This window comes from Peromyscus californicus, unplaced genomic scaffold, assembly GCF_007827085.1.
Source record: "Peromyscus californicus insignis strain IS unplaced genomic scaffold, ASM782708v3 Scaffold_12__1_contigs__length_115047231, whole genome shotgun sequence".
Lineage (NCBI taxonomy): Eukaryota > Metazoa > Chordata > Mammalia > Rodentia > Cricetidae > Peromyscus > Peromyscus californicus.
In genome coordinates this window covers 59,817,651-59,830,439 of record NW_026294413.1, presented here as the reverse complement: position 1 = coordinate 59,830,439, position 12,789 = coordinate 59,817,651, and the positions used below count along the sequence as shown (strand labels likewise).

Below are 12,789 nucleotides of genomic sequence, written 5' to 3'. Positions count from 1 at the left end.
TTCTACTCTTGATACCAAAGAAGCACCCAGTGCAATAGCCGATACTGATCCTGTGCCATCAAAGGCGTACCTAGTTTTTCCAGAGCCCCTGGTGTCAAGGACTTAGGTCCCAGGGCAAAAAAAAAAAAAGGTTCCCAACACTCAGTCTCTCTCTAAGCTGTGTTCCTGCCTTTCTGTATCAGGAAAAATGTTCTCTGCAGTCACTCACAGAGGATGCCAAGGGGATAAAGACTTCCCAGTACTGGGCTCAGGGTACTGTGATGGGCAAAGCAGAGAGGTCTCTGTTCTCTGAGGGTTCATATTCTAGTGGATACAGGCAAAAATAAATAGGTACATGAATATAACTTTGAGAACATATGGAAGATATATATGTATATATATATATGAAGACAACATATGCTTATACTCTTTATAAGCATTCTATATATATTTGGTTCATATACTTATGCATGCTATATATATATGTGTGTGTATGTATGTAGAAATAGTATATCTATGTACGCACAGTTATATAAAAGGAAAGATTCATTATTCATTGTATATTCAAGGTCTGTATTTTTACCCCTGGCTTACAGAAGACAAATTAAGTCTTAGTAGCTTCATTGCCTAAGGCTATAGGCTTTACCCAAGCTAGATGTCTGTGGCAGAGCCCATGTTCCTTCCAGGATATCTCTCAGATTCCATTCAAATGCCATCATGTTTGGGAGGGATGGAGGGGTTGGGTGTGGTCTAGTTCTTTGCTCAGCGAGAAGGGGTTTGCTAGACTCCTCAGGGAGGGCAGATGAAGAGCCAAGCAGATCCAGGCTCCCACAAGCCCTGACCATGCAGCTGAGTAGCTGGCATTTGTTTTAGAGTCTCGGAGGCTTGCCTTTATCCGGCTGGCGGTGGAGATGGTATTTTGATATTTCTGACAATGTCTTAGGAGGGAGTGTCCAGGGGAACAGAGGGTGCATCTAGCTCTTCTGCTGGGTGCTTTAAATGCTGTTATTTGACCTTCAAACTCTTTGAGGGGAGAGCCGCTCCCTCCCTGGGGTGCACCATGTTCCCAGGGTGGCCCTCTGGGCAACTCGATGAGCCCCAATGCCCAGAAGAGCTCCATGGGTGTTTCCCACCTCCTCTGGCTTTCTTGGCCATAGGGGAAACACAATGGAGGGTCTGTGGCTAAGACAGGGTGATGGCTCCTCCCTAGGAACTTCATTAGTTGTTTGCCTGTTTGCTGTGACCAAATGCCTGACAAAGGCAGCTTGAGGAAGGAAGGCTTGGCTCTGGCTCACAGTCTGAGGGTCAAGTCCATCATAGTGGGGTGGTATGGTGGCAGAGGTGTCCGTCACTACATCTGCTGTCAGGAGGTAGAGAGAGATGAATACTGATGATCAACCTAGTTTCTCCTTTTTATCCGTCTGGACCTCAGCCTGTAACACGGTGCTGCTCACTGAGGATGGACCTTCCCACTTCAATTAACCCCAGCTAGAAACTCTCTCACAGACACGCATAGTGACCTATTTCATGGTGATTTTCCAGTCTCCTCAAATATTGATAACCAATATTACTATCAGAGAAAAAAAGAAGGAAAGAAAGGAAAATCACTGGGCATGGTGGCGCACGCCTTTAATCTTAGCACTTGGGAGGCAGCCTGGTCTACATTATGAGTTCCAGGACAGCCAGGACTATGTAGAGAGAGCCTGTCTCAAAAACCAAAACCACAACAAATTACCATCAGAAGAATCTGCACTATTTATCAGAGCCAAGAGACAATTTGTAGTGCCTGGCCTGTGTCCACACTCATGGACCTCCCTCTTTCAGAGTGACCACCCATCTCTGGTGCCAGGTGCTATTTGTTTGATTTTCGTAGAACACGGAAGGGTGTGGGAAAGTCCTATATCAGATCTCAACCTCAGTGTGATTAGATCTAGGGGCAGATGATTCTTCGTCAGGGGCTGCCTTGTTTACTGCAGGGTATTTGGAAGCCTCTCTAGTCTCCACCTACTAGGTGGCAGCAATACCTGTATCCTGAGTTATAAGAACCAAAAATATCCCTCAGACACTACCTGACACCCAGTATGGGACAAAACCCCCCACTGGGGATAACTGTCTGGCTATTAGAGGGTGATGATAAACATTGGCTGAGTATCGTTTTTCACCGGGGGCTGCCTCCTAATGTTGAACCTATAGCTGTCACGTTTCATGTAAAATGGGCTTTGGTGATTCCATGAAGAGCCCTGCACTAAGAAGATGAATCTGATCACCTGGTGGTACCTGTTAGGAGGGAGGCAGGCCAGCGGGACAGAGGGGAATGCGTCAGGGAAAGCTGAAAGAAAGTCATGAAGATGCCACACCGCTGAATTTGAAGACAGAGAAAGGGGCCACCAGCCAAGGGATGTGGGCAGCTCCCGAAGTTGAGAGGCAAGGAAGCAGATTCTCCCTGGAGCCTCCAGCTGGCACTCAGCCCTGCCAACGCTTCAGAAATCAGACCCTGACCTCCAGCACTGTGCAGAGATAAATGTGCTTGTTTTCTGCCAGAACACACATGGTCCTTTGTTCCATCAGTCACAGGAAACTGAAGTAAACTGAAATTGTGGGGAAGGTACATTTTAATGAGCAATTAAGACAACTGTGCCCACTGGTCTCAGAAAATTCCTGGTGTCCATTCACCTTGGCCAGGGAATCAGTGGCTTTGTTATCAGAACTTGCATTTTTGGCTTAGCTTATGAAACAGCGTGTGTAAGGCGTTTGCTCAAGAATCATGTTGGGCACTATGCTGCTGGCACAGAACCTGCAGGAGTAGGTAAGACAGCTTTTCTCCACTCAAAAGTAAAAGTCAAGGTTGGTGAGATGGCCCAGCAAGTCACGTTTGTGCTCCAGCACCTATATTAAAAACAAAACAAAACAAAGCAAAACAAAAGCCAGGCACAACAGACCATGCCTGAAATCTCAGCACTGGGGAGGCAGAAATGGGAAGATCCCTGGAGCTCACTAGCCAGCCAGTCTGGCTGAGTAAGGAGCTCCAGGTTCAGTGAGAGATCCTGTGTTAAAACTAAGGTGGAGAGTGATTGAAAAAGATGCCCAGTGTCAACTCCGAACCTCCACATGCATATATACACCCATGCATGTGAATCCATATATGTGTACAGGCACATATGGCCATGTACACACACACACACATGCACACGGAGATCAAAAATCAGTTCTGTCTGAAGGAAAGTCATAGTTCAGGGATGGAGTGGGCTGGACAGTCTGCAGAAAGTGGTTTTGAAGTAGAAGCAGTGGAGGAGCAATGTTTGGGGCGCTGTGGCAGGGCCAGACGTGATTTTCCACTGTGCATCCCAGTGGGTGCCCAAGGAGGAGGCAATGCCCATGCTGAGCTCTTAGAATGAGTAGGAGGTGGGCAAGCAAAGAAAGCAGGAAAAGTCTATCTAGGCTGAGGCAGGGGCAAGACGTCAAGACAGAATGGCACATACATGCAGCTTATGTGTCTGTTTGCATGCACTCGCATGGGCATCCAGCTTTTCTCTGTGCTGGGTGCTAGCCAAGCCCTGTCATGGCCATTTTCCTTCCACTCTTAAAGTAGTGCCCTCAAGGAGAGCTGTCAATCACCATGGACTTCTCACAGTTGAGGGGGTGGGCATGAGCCCAGCATCTCTTTGAGGGAAGGGGCAGCTCTTGGCTGGCTCTGGGGCTCATGTCAAAAGCATGCTGCCTTCCTGACTCAGCAAGCAGCTTGGCTCACCAAGTCCTGAGCCTGGCCCTATGGGGAAGAAAACTACTGAATGTTCTTTGGATTGTAGCCCAAGGCAATTGGGACTTAGGAGTTAGGTGTCCCAGGCTTGCACCTTCCTACCCAGTAGCTTACTAGTTGAGTTGTCTGACCGATTGATAGTTTAACTATCTTAAGGAATATAATTCATGATGATCCAATCATGGCACGGCAGCGGCAGCAGCACATCGGGAGACAAGTGCAACTGAAGAGAGTTAGTGGGGCTGGGGAGATGGCGCAGTTGGTAACATGCTTCTTCTGCAAGCTCGAGGACTTGAGTTTACCTGGCACTCATGTAAAAAGTCACACGTGGTGGTTCATGCCCAGCATTGGGGAAACAGATGGGAGGACCCCCAGGGTTTGCTCATCAGCCAGCCTCACCAATTGGTATGCTCTAGGGTGAGTGAGAGACTCAACAACAACAATAATGTGATTGAGGAAGACACCTGAAAGCAACCTCTGGTGTCTACACACATATGGACCCCCACACATGTACATTTATGAACACACATACACACACAAAAAGAAAGAGTTTGTAATTCCCAGATCCAGAAAGAGAAGCTCATGGTGCCCTGGGGTGTAGTACAGGGAGCCTTGTGCAAACAAGGAGGCAGAGACTGAGGGAGGCAGGAAGGGAGAAGATTGCCAAGGGCTCTTATTGTGGCTTCTACAGCAACAGCAGGCAGTTAAGTAGGCAGAGCGGTTCAGGGGTGGCTGGTGTGAATCATGTGTGTTCCCCTAGTCAGAGGGCGATGTTCTGTTTGTCCCTGGCCTGGGGTGATAAGGGCAGGTGGCAGGTGGACCAGAGGGTGACAGTTCCTAGAAGAGACGGGCTTTTATGCTGAGGTTGGAAAGCACTGCTCTCAGGCAAATCCTACTATCCCTAGGAATTACCTGACTTCTCCAGGGGCAGTAAGACCACAAATCTGAAAGCATCAGAACAAAGGCCTGCTGAGCCCAGAAACCATGAGCAGTTCCTGTACCTCTCTGAGCATGAGATCTGTGAAATGGAGACACTAATAGGCAGTTAGAGATTATTATTCCGAATGAGTGAAATAACTCAGGGTTTGGCATAGCACCTGATGCTCTGGAAGCCTCCAGTACAGGTGGTACCCTTTCTCTTTCTAAGCAATTCTTCCTGAAATACAGAGACACAGGTTGGGGCTTCCCCGGAAGCACCCCTTCCCACAGTTAACAACAAGTAGGAGATTGTGAAGGCTGAGTGGATCAAGCTTCTTCCCTGGGGGTACATGTTGCAGAATCTGAAGCTAGCTGGGGACCCTTGTATGTAAAAAAAAAAAAAAAAATACCCAGGCAGATTTTGTGCATAATTCTAGAGAAATTCCTCAAAGTCGGCCCCGCTCTTGGGAGCTCACCTTTACTCACAAGCAGAGCAGCAAAGGAGATTTAGCATTTGTGTATGACAGGGCGGAGAATAAATGGGGAAGGAGGAAGACATGGGGGGGGAAGGTTGTTTTGAATGTGGTGTTTGGGGGCGGCTAAGAAGCTGATCTCTGAGTAAAGGTCTCAGTGAGGTGACATTTGGCCACAAAGTGTGAAGACCTCAAGCAGAGACAATGCCCTGGGGTGCAGTGGTCCTGGAGGGGTTGGCATGGCTGGACTCTGGAGAGGACAAAGGGGCTTATGGAGACCTCCATACCACCAGAACCTATATCTGAGCCTTCTGGAGATGGGCTCCTGAGAGGTGCAGGCAGGGACCTGGCAGGTGCATGTGTAATTCTGAGGCAGTCTAGATTGAGTGGAGCCTTGAAGGCCATCTAAGAACCACAGCTGGACTGGAGGGACATGGCCCGTCAGTCATAGCAGGCTAACCATGCCAAGGTTTGGAAGCCTGGGCAATTCTATAGCTTCAAGTTCCTATGAATCATTTCTCCTTGCTGCCTGCGGGCTGTGGGTCTCCAGGGAGCAGCTACTGGCTATTCTGGAGTGTTTTGTGGGGACAAGTGCCATGTGGGCCACAAGCTTACTTCCTGCTCCGCACCAGGGCAGTGAGTGAGCCATGAAGCTCACTGCTGGGAACTTGTCATAGCTAAACACAAAGCATTTAACAGTCTTTGGCCTGATCTCTGCCATGCACCAAGTGACTAAGCTCTGAGTGAGAAGAAACCTTAGATATTCCCAGGTCTAGCTAGGCAGTTTCCTGGGGCCTCAAGACTCTCCTGTGAGCTTGTGTTGCCCAGGGAAACACTGATGTTTGGGTTGACCTCAGGAATGGAAATCTTCCCCGGGAGGTCGAGCCTGTACTTCCTGCAGGTAAGAGAGCACACTGTAGCCTCAGATTAATCACCTGATAGGACAGTGGCCACAAAGGATTCTGTGAGGGTCACTATTTTCTTTGTGATCTGGGTATTAGTCTCCTGAGGGAGGCTGAAGGGGCTTTAAGAGTCTCCCATTGGTTCCCACAGAGCCTACATTACATTCTCTTCTACTCCAGCAAGATTCAAATCTCCGTGCCTACTTTTCCACCGTTCACCCAGCCCCTCACAAAGACCAGCAGTGTCTAAGAGCCTTATAGCATGGGTCACTTTCAAGGTCCAATCTTGTGTCTAGTTTCCTGCTAGGTGCATGATTTGGAACATTTTCTTAAATGTCTTTATTTTAAAAAAAAAAATGAAGGTGGGCGGTGGTGGTGCACGCATTTAATCCTGGCACTCAGAGAGGTGGAGGCAGGCAGATCTCAGTGAGTTCCAGGCCAGCCTGGTCTACAGAGTGAGTTCCAGGACAGCCAGAGCTACACAGAGAAACCCTTTCTCAAAAAAACACACCAAGCCGGGCGGTGGTGGCGCACGCCTTTAATCCCAGCACTCGGGAGGCAGAGGCAGGCGGATCTCTGTGAGTTCGAGGCCAGCCTGGGCTACCAAGTGAGTCCCAGGAAAGGCGCAAAGCTACACAGAGAAACCCTGTCTCGAAAAACCAAAAAAAAAAAAAAAAAAAAAAAAACAAAAAAAAAAAAACACACCAAAAAAATTAATTAAGGGGCTGGAGATATTTCTCAGTGATTAAAGTACTTGCTACTCTTGGAGAGAACCTGGGTTGGGTTCCCAGCACCCATACTACCTATAACTGTACTGCAGGGGTTCTGGTGCCCTCTTCTGGCCTCCCTAGGTGTCTGTACACACATGGTACACATACAGACAAGCAGGCACATAAACACACACACAAATAAATTAAAATAAATTTAAAGAAGTTAAATAGAAAACTACATTAGTTTAGCAGAGTCACTATCACAGAGTGCCACAGGCTGAACAGCATAGCAAAAATGACCTCCTCATGGTTCAAGAGACTGGAAATCTGGATCCAGATGTCAATGGGCAGCTTCTCTTGAGGCTTCTCTCCTTAGATTCCAGGCAGTGCCTTTGCCAGGTCCTCATGTGGTCCTTCTCTGTGTTTTTGTGTCCCCAGGGTCTCTTTGTGGCCTCCTCTTCTTATGGGGATGCTAGTCACGCTGAATTAGGGTCACCCATATCATCTCGGTTTGTTTTAACCTGCTCTGTAATGACCCATCTCAGTTGATCTGGATGGGGTGGCAAATGCCTGGAATCCCAGCACTCAAGAGGCTGAAATAGGAGGACTGTGAGTTTGAGGCCAACCTGGGTGACAAGAAGAGGCACTGTGTGAGAAGCAAGAACAAAAACCCATCTCCACTTCCCTAGGTACAAGGGGTGAAGACTTCAACACAGAGATCTAGAGAGGACCCAATTCAGCCCATTACCAGTACAGCCTCCACATGGTCCTCCTAAAAAGGTTAGGAATTAAATGTTAGTGTTCAGAGGGTCATGCCCGTGTTCTCCTGGACAGCTGGGCATTGACCATGAGTATTATAACACAGGGGAAGCCCATCTTCTGTCCTGGTTTTTCATCCCTATCTGGATCCCTCTACATCATCTGGCTACCTTCAGCTAATGGGCTGCCATCAGTTGAATTAATGGTTCCACAGATTTGAGAGGCTACAAACTTTATCCAAAGAAAAGACGCGGGTGTGGCCTGGCCAAGCCATGAACATTTACTCCATCAATTGACAGTGATGTGTCCAGTGCTGCAACTGAGTCTGGATGAGCTCCTTGGGGATGGGTTGAAAATAGGTCTATCTATACCTGTACCATTGGCTCTTAAGCCCATGGGGGGGGATAAAGGTCACTGTCTGGTGAACATCCAGGGAGAAACCTATTTCCTGCATGGAGTCTTATGAGCCTGGATTTTCCCAGCTCTTCAGTGAGATGGACTAAGGCCACCACCAACTTTGGATGAAAGAGATGTGCTGGAGCCTTGAGTATAGTTGGGGCCTTATGGTGATGTGGGGAACGAAAAGTAGTGGGAGTGAGGGTTTGGACATCTCCAGGCCACCCTCCTCCTTCTACAATCCCTGCTCTGTGTGGCTATGAGGCCAGCTTCACACCCCATACCTGCCTGCCACACCCACTCCCAGGCTTTAGCATGCCTTTTGATTTAGGGGCCTCTTTGTACTCCCAAAGACAAAGCCTGTCATTCCATGCCCCAAGGAGTCCATGGCTAGGAAGCAGAACAGGTTCTGCCACTGAAGCAGGCCAGTGACCTTCATTACAAATGACCTTGGGAGCTTTAAAAACTCCAGCTGTCAGAAGGACAAGATGGAGAAGAGACAGTGTCAGCAAGCAGCACCAGGTAGCAGGATGAATGCTATCCTATATTGCATGGTCACTGGTCCTCAGGGTCATCTTGGGCAAGGTTTGCTGGGGGACGAGCAGACTGGGAAGCAAGTATGAGGAACTCCTCTTCCATAAGCCATGTGGCAGTTCCAGACTTTACCAAGTGAGAAATAACTGAGGTCCTGAGATGAGACCATGGCTGCCTGTTATTATTCAGCACTCCCGTGGGACTTGCTTCTCTGTCCCCATATGACATTTCCCGAGCCTTCACTATAAGATGGGATGGTGCTGTGCGATGGTTCAGGAACATCCACACCATGCTCTGTAGGAAAACCCAGAAGCCCCATCACAGAATCAGCAACTTTAGTGCCACAAAGTGTAGGTGGAAGTTTTCCTGTGTCCCACCTGGTCCCAGGGCCGCTCGGTCCCAAGTAACACACAGGGGCTTACATTAATTACAAACTGTATGGCCTGTGGCTCAGGCTTCTTCCTAGCTAGCTATTACCACTTAACTCAGCCTATTTCTGTTAAACTATGCATTGCCATGTGGCTTCGTGGTGTTACCTGTTCTCTCACATCTTGCTTCTCCGGGCGGTAGCTCACAACTTCTGCCCCGCTCCACCCTTCTTCATCTCCATCCTGAGTTTGAATGTACTGCCTAACCTTATTCTGCCTCGCCATTGGCCAAACAGCTTTATTTATTAACCAATGAGAGTAACATATATTCACAGCGTACAGAAAGACATCCCACAGCAACAAAAGGTGTGACAAGAACAAAGCTTCAGGGCTCGGTGGTGGTAGCACACACCTTTGATCTCAGCACTCGGGAGGCAGAGACAGAGGCAAGTGGATCTCTGAGTTCTGATCTACAGAAGGAGTTCCAGGACAGCCAATGCTAAACAGAGAAAATCCTGTCTTGAAAAAAACAAAGCAAACGAGCAAAGCCTGGGAACCACAGCAGTGGATCAGGAGGAGGCACAGACAACTAGGAGACAGGGAGGTAGAGTACACTGAAAGCCCTGTACTCAGAATGGGGATAAAATTGAGGCCATGTTCTGGCAAAAGCTGAGATCTGTGGGCTCAGCATTCATGCTTTCCTGAGTGGAAAATAATAGGGGCAGTAATAGTTTTCATTGTGTTAGAAGGAACCCGAAGTCAAGCCTTCCTCCTACGTAACTTTCATAACACTCCTTTGTGACAGCCAAGTCATGACAATTTCCAGTCGGTGCTTAAATATTAGCACCAAGATATGAATTGAAGCTTGGCGGTAATGGTGCATGCCTTTAATCCCAGCACTCAGGAGGCAGAGGCAGGTGGATCTCTGTGAGTTCGAAGTCAGCCTGGTATACAGAGTGCAATCCAGGACAACTAGGACTACACAGAGAAATCCTGTCTTGAAAAACCAAAAGAGAAAGAGAGAGAGGAGAGAGAGCGAGAGCGAGGAGCGAGAGCGAGAGCGAGAGAGAGAGAGAGAGAGAGAGAGAGAGAGAGAGAGAGAGAGAGAGAGAGAAAGAGAGAGAGAGAGCGAGCGAGCGAGAGAGAGAGAGAGAGAGAGAGAGAGAGAGAGAGAGAGAGAGAGAGAAATGAGTTCAAAGCCAGGCATTGTGACATACTCCTTTAACCTCAGCACTTTGGGAGGCAGAGGTAGGTGGATCTCTGTGAGTTTGAGGCTAGCCTGGTCTACAAAACAAGTTCAAGAGTAGCCAAGGCTGCTACACAGAAAAACCATGTCTTGAAAAACCAAAAGATCTGGGCAGTGGTGGCGCACACCTTTAATCCCAGCACTCGGGAGGCAGAGCCAGGTGGATCTCTGTGAGTTCGAGGCCAGCCTGGTCTACAGAGCGAGATCCAAGACAGGCACCAAATCTACACAGAGAAACCCTGTCTCAAAAAAACAAATTAAAAAAAAAGAAAAAACAAAAGAAAGGAGGAGGAGAGAGAGAGAGAGAGAGAGAGAGAGAGAGAGAGAGAGAGAAAGAAATGAGTTTGGGGCTGGGAAGATGGTTCAGTAGATCAAATGTTTACCATGCAAACATGAGGACATCAATTTGATCCTCAGCATCACATAAAAAGTCTTGTAATCCCAGTGTTGGGGGTGTAGAGACAAGTGCATCCCTGGATGTCACTAGCCAGCCAGCCTAGCCTTCTTAGTAACCCCAGGTCCCAATGAGAGGCCCTGTCTCAAAACATAAAGTGTATAGCTCCTAAGAAATGTCACCTGACATTGACCTCTGCACTCTACATGCTTGTGCACATATCTATACACATCCATACACAGAGAGACATGAATATATGTACACCACACACACACACACACACACACACACACACACACACACACACACACACACACACACACACACCTGTGCATGCACACAAACAAAAATAAATGAGTTCAGTTTTTAAAACTCTGGAGATTGAGGCAGGATGATTCAGATTTTCAGGCTAACCTGAGCTACAGTAGTGAGTTTGAGACCAACCTAGGCAACTTAGAAACACCACAGTTCAAGGAAGGAAGGAGGGGAGAGAGGGAGGGAGAAAAGCTGGCTAGTCAGGTGGCAGTAGAGTCACAAGGATGTTTGAAAGGAACTCCCTGAAAGTGTCCCAGGAACTAAATCCGACACAAGCTACCATGGTATGACTTCCTGTTCCCTGCCCTCTGGAAACCCACACACCGAGTCCTATGAGGACCTGCTCTTCCTACTTCAATCTAGCAGCCAGGACACAACCTGTCTCCAAATGTTCGGATCACAAACCATGTGTAGTCTCTGGGATGCAGACCAGATGCCTCGTGTGTAGGACAAGTAGGCAAGGCATTCAAGTATCCGTTATAGAACTTTCCAGAGAAGTTGGATGAACATCCACCATCACTGCTCTCAAGATAATTTTTTGATTGGTTTCCATGGAGAAGTTGGGTTCATGCCTCCTCCCTCCTGTTTGTTTTGTATCGTCATTGACACGAGCAGCAGCAGATGCTCCTGGTGGCAAACATCCAGATGTTCAATGCTCTCTGTGTGCTGCCCACATGCTGGGTTTGCTATGGCTCCTGACATACTGTTTTACTGTCTGAGACCCAGAGAGGAGGCAAGGAGGGAGATTCGTGAGGTGGGCAGGATCATAATTCTGGACCCAGCAAGCAGAAGGACTTTGGTTCCTCCTTGAAATTTGGATCGTTGTGAGGTAGTGTGCAAAGACCCAAGTGAAAGGGTTGAGGCATCTTTCTTGGTCCCTTGAGTGCCTGGATCTGACGTTAACACTGATGGGTAATGCAGCACTGATTTCTGCTTGGAAGACAGTAATAGCAGAGTCATGCTTATGAGATTAGACAGTTTGTTAAGGAGACCATCAATGAGATGATAGCCAGGCCTCGAGTTGCATTTAGTTCTGAATTTTAGGAAGGACCATACAAGGAGGTGCTAGATGCTCACTAGGGCTATGCATGAGGAATTTGGGGATGATGGAGGAATCCTGCGTGAGGGGACATTATGCAACCATGCTTGGTGGATGACTACTTGTTCATGGGTGGATTGGATCATAACCAGAGGCTACCATTGCCATTTCATTTGATTTGTTCACAAACATCAATTCAGCAACGTTAGAAAATTGCTGAGAAATTTGAGTGCTTCCAGGGGTCAGAGACATCCAAGCTCCCGGACTCTTTGAGGTTGGAGGATTTGCTGGGGGGATGAACCACAGAGGCCCTGGAAAACATCACCAAACCCATGGAAGGAGTACTTCCAAAGCAGGAGGTCACTTCTAACCTGGGAGACCAGAGGAGGGAGGACCACACAGCAAGGGAAAACCTACAGAGGACCTGGGCAAGGGCAGCTGAGAAAGCAAGAAGAATGTGAACAGAGGCCAATAGAGTGACACAGGTGGCCAGCTGAGGGGCGAGGGCATCCCACGGTGGATTTAGATGGCTGATTAAGGAGAAGGCCAAGTGGAAGGAGGTCCAGAAAAGGGCATTGGGGACCTTGAGCAAGCCACCCAGCCCTTTCACAGAAAGAAAGATCGAGGGAGGAGCCTGAGCTAGGGCGGTTGACAGTAAGCTTTCACAAACCCAACACCACTTCTGTAGGTTCTCGGGACACCCGCGCTGGCCATGCATCCACATGCAACAAGGACCCTTAAGGTGGAGAGTGAGTGGGCCCACTCGTCACACATGTTGCCCCCATTTCCCAACTCCAGGCCAAGCAGGGCCTCTCCACTCTGCTCCTGAGCCTCAAGATTCTCAAGCTGCAAACAGGGTTGTCGAAACCGACTTCAGATCTGCCCACGGTTGTCAGTGTAGGAAGCAGCTGGGACTCTGGTCCAGTGCCTGATTTTCTCTCTCCTTTCCTCCTCTAGATTGTGTGTGGGGGCGTCTCCTCAGCCAGGAGTTCCACTGTG

General features: G+C 48.4%; 1 protein-coding gene across 1 annotated transcript in view; it reads left to right on the top strand.

The window, feature by feature from the left end:
• The window catches only part of Xkr6 (XK related 6), a 261,976-nt gene that overhangs the window by 213,674 nt on the left and 35,513 nt on the right, over positions 1–12,789 (top strand). The window lies entirely within an intron of this gene.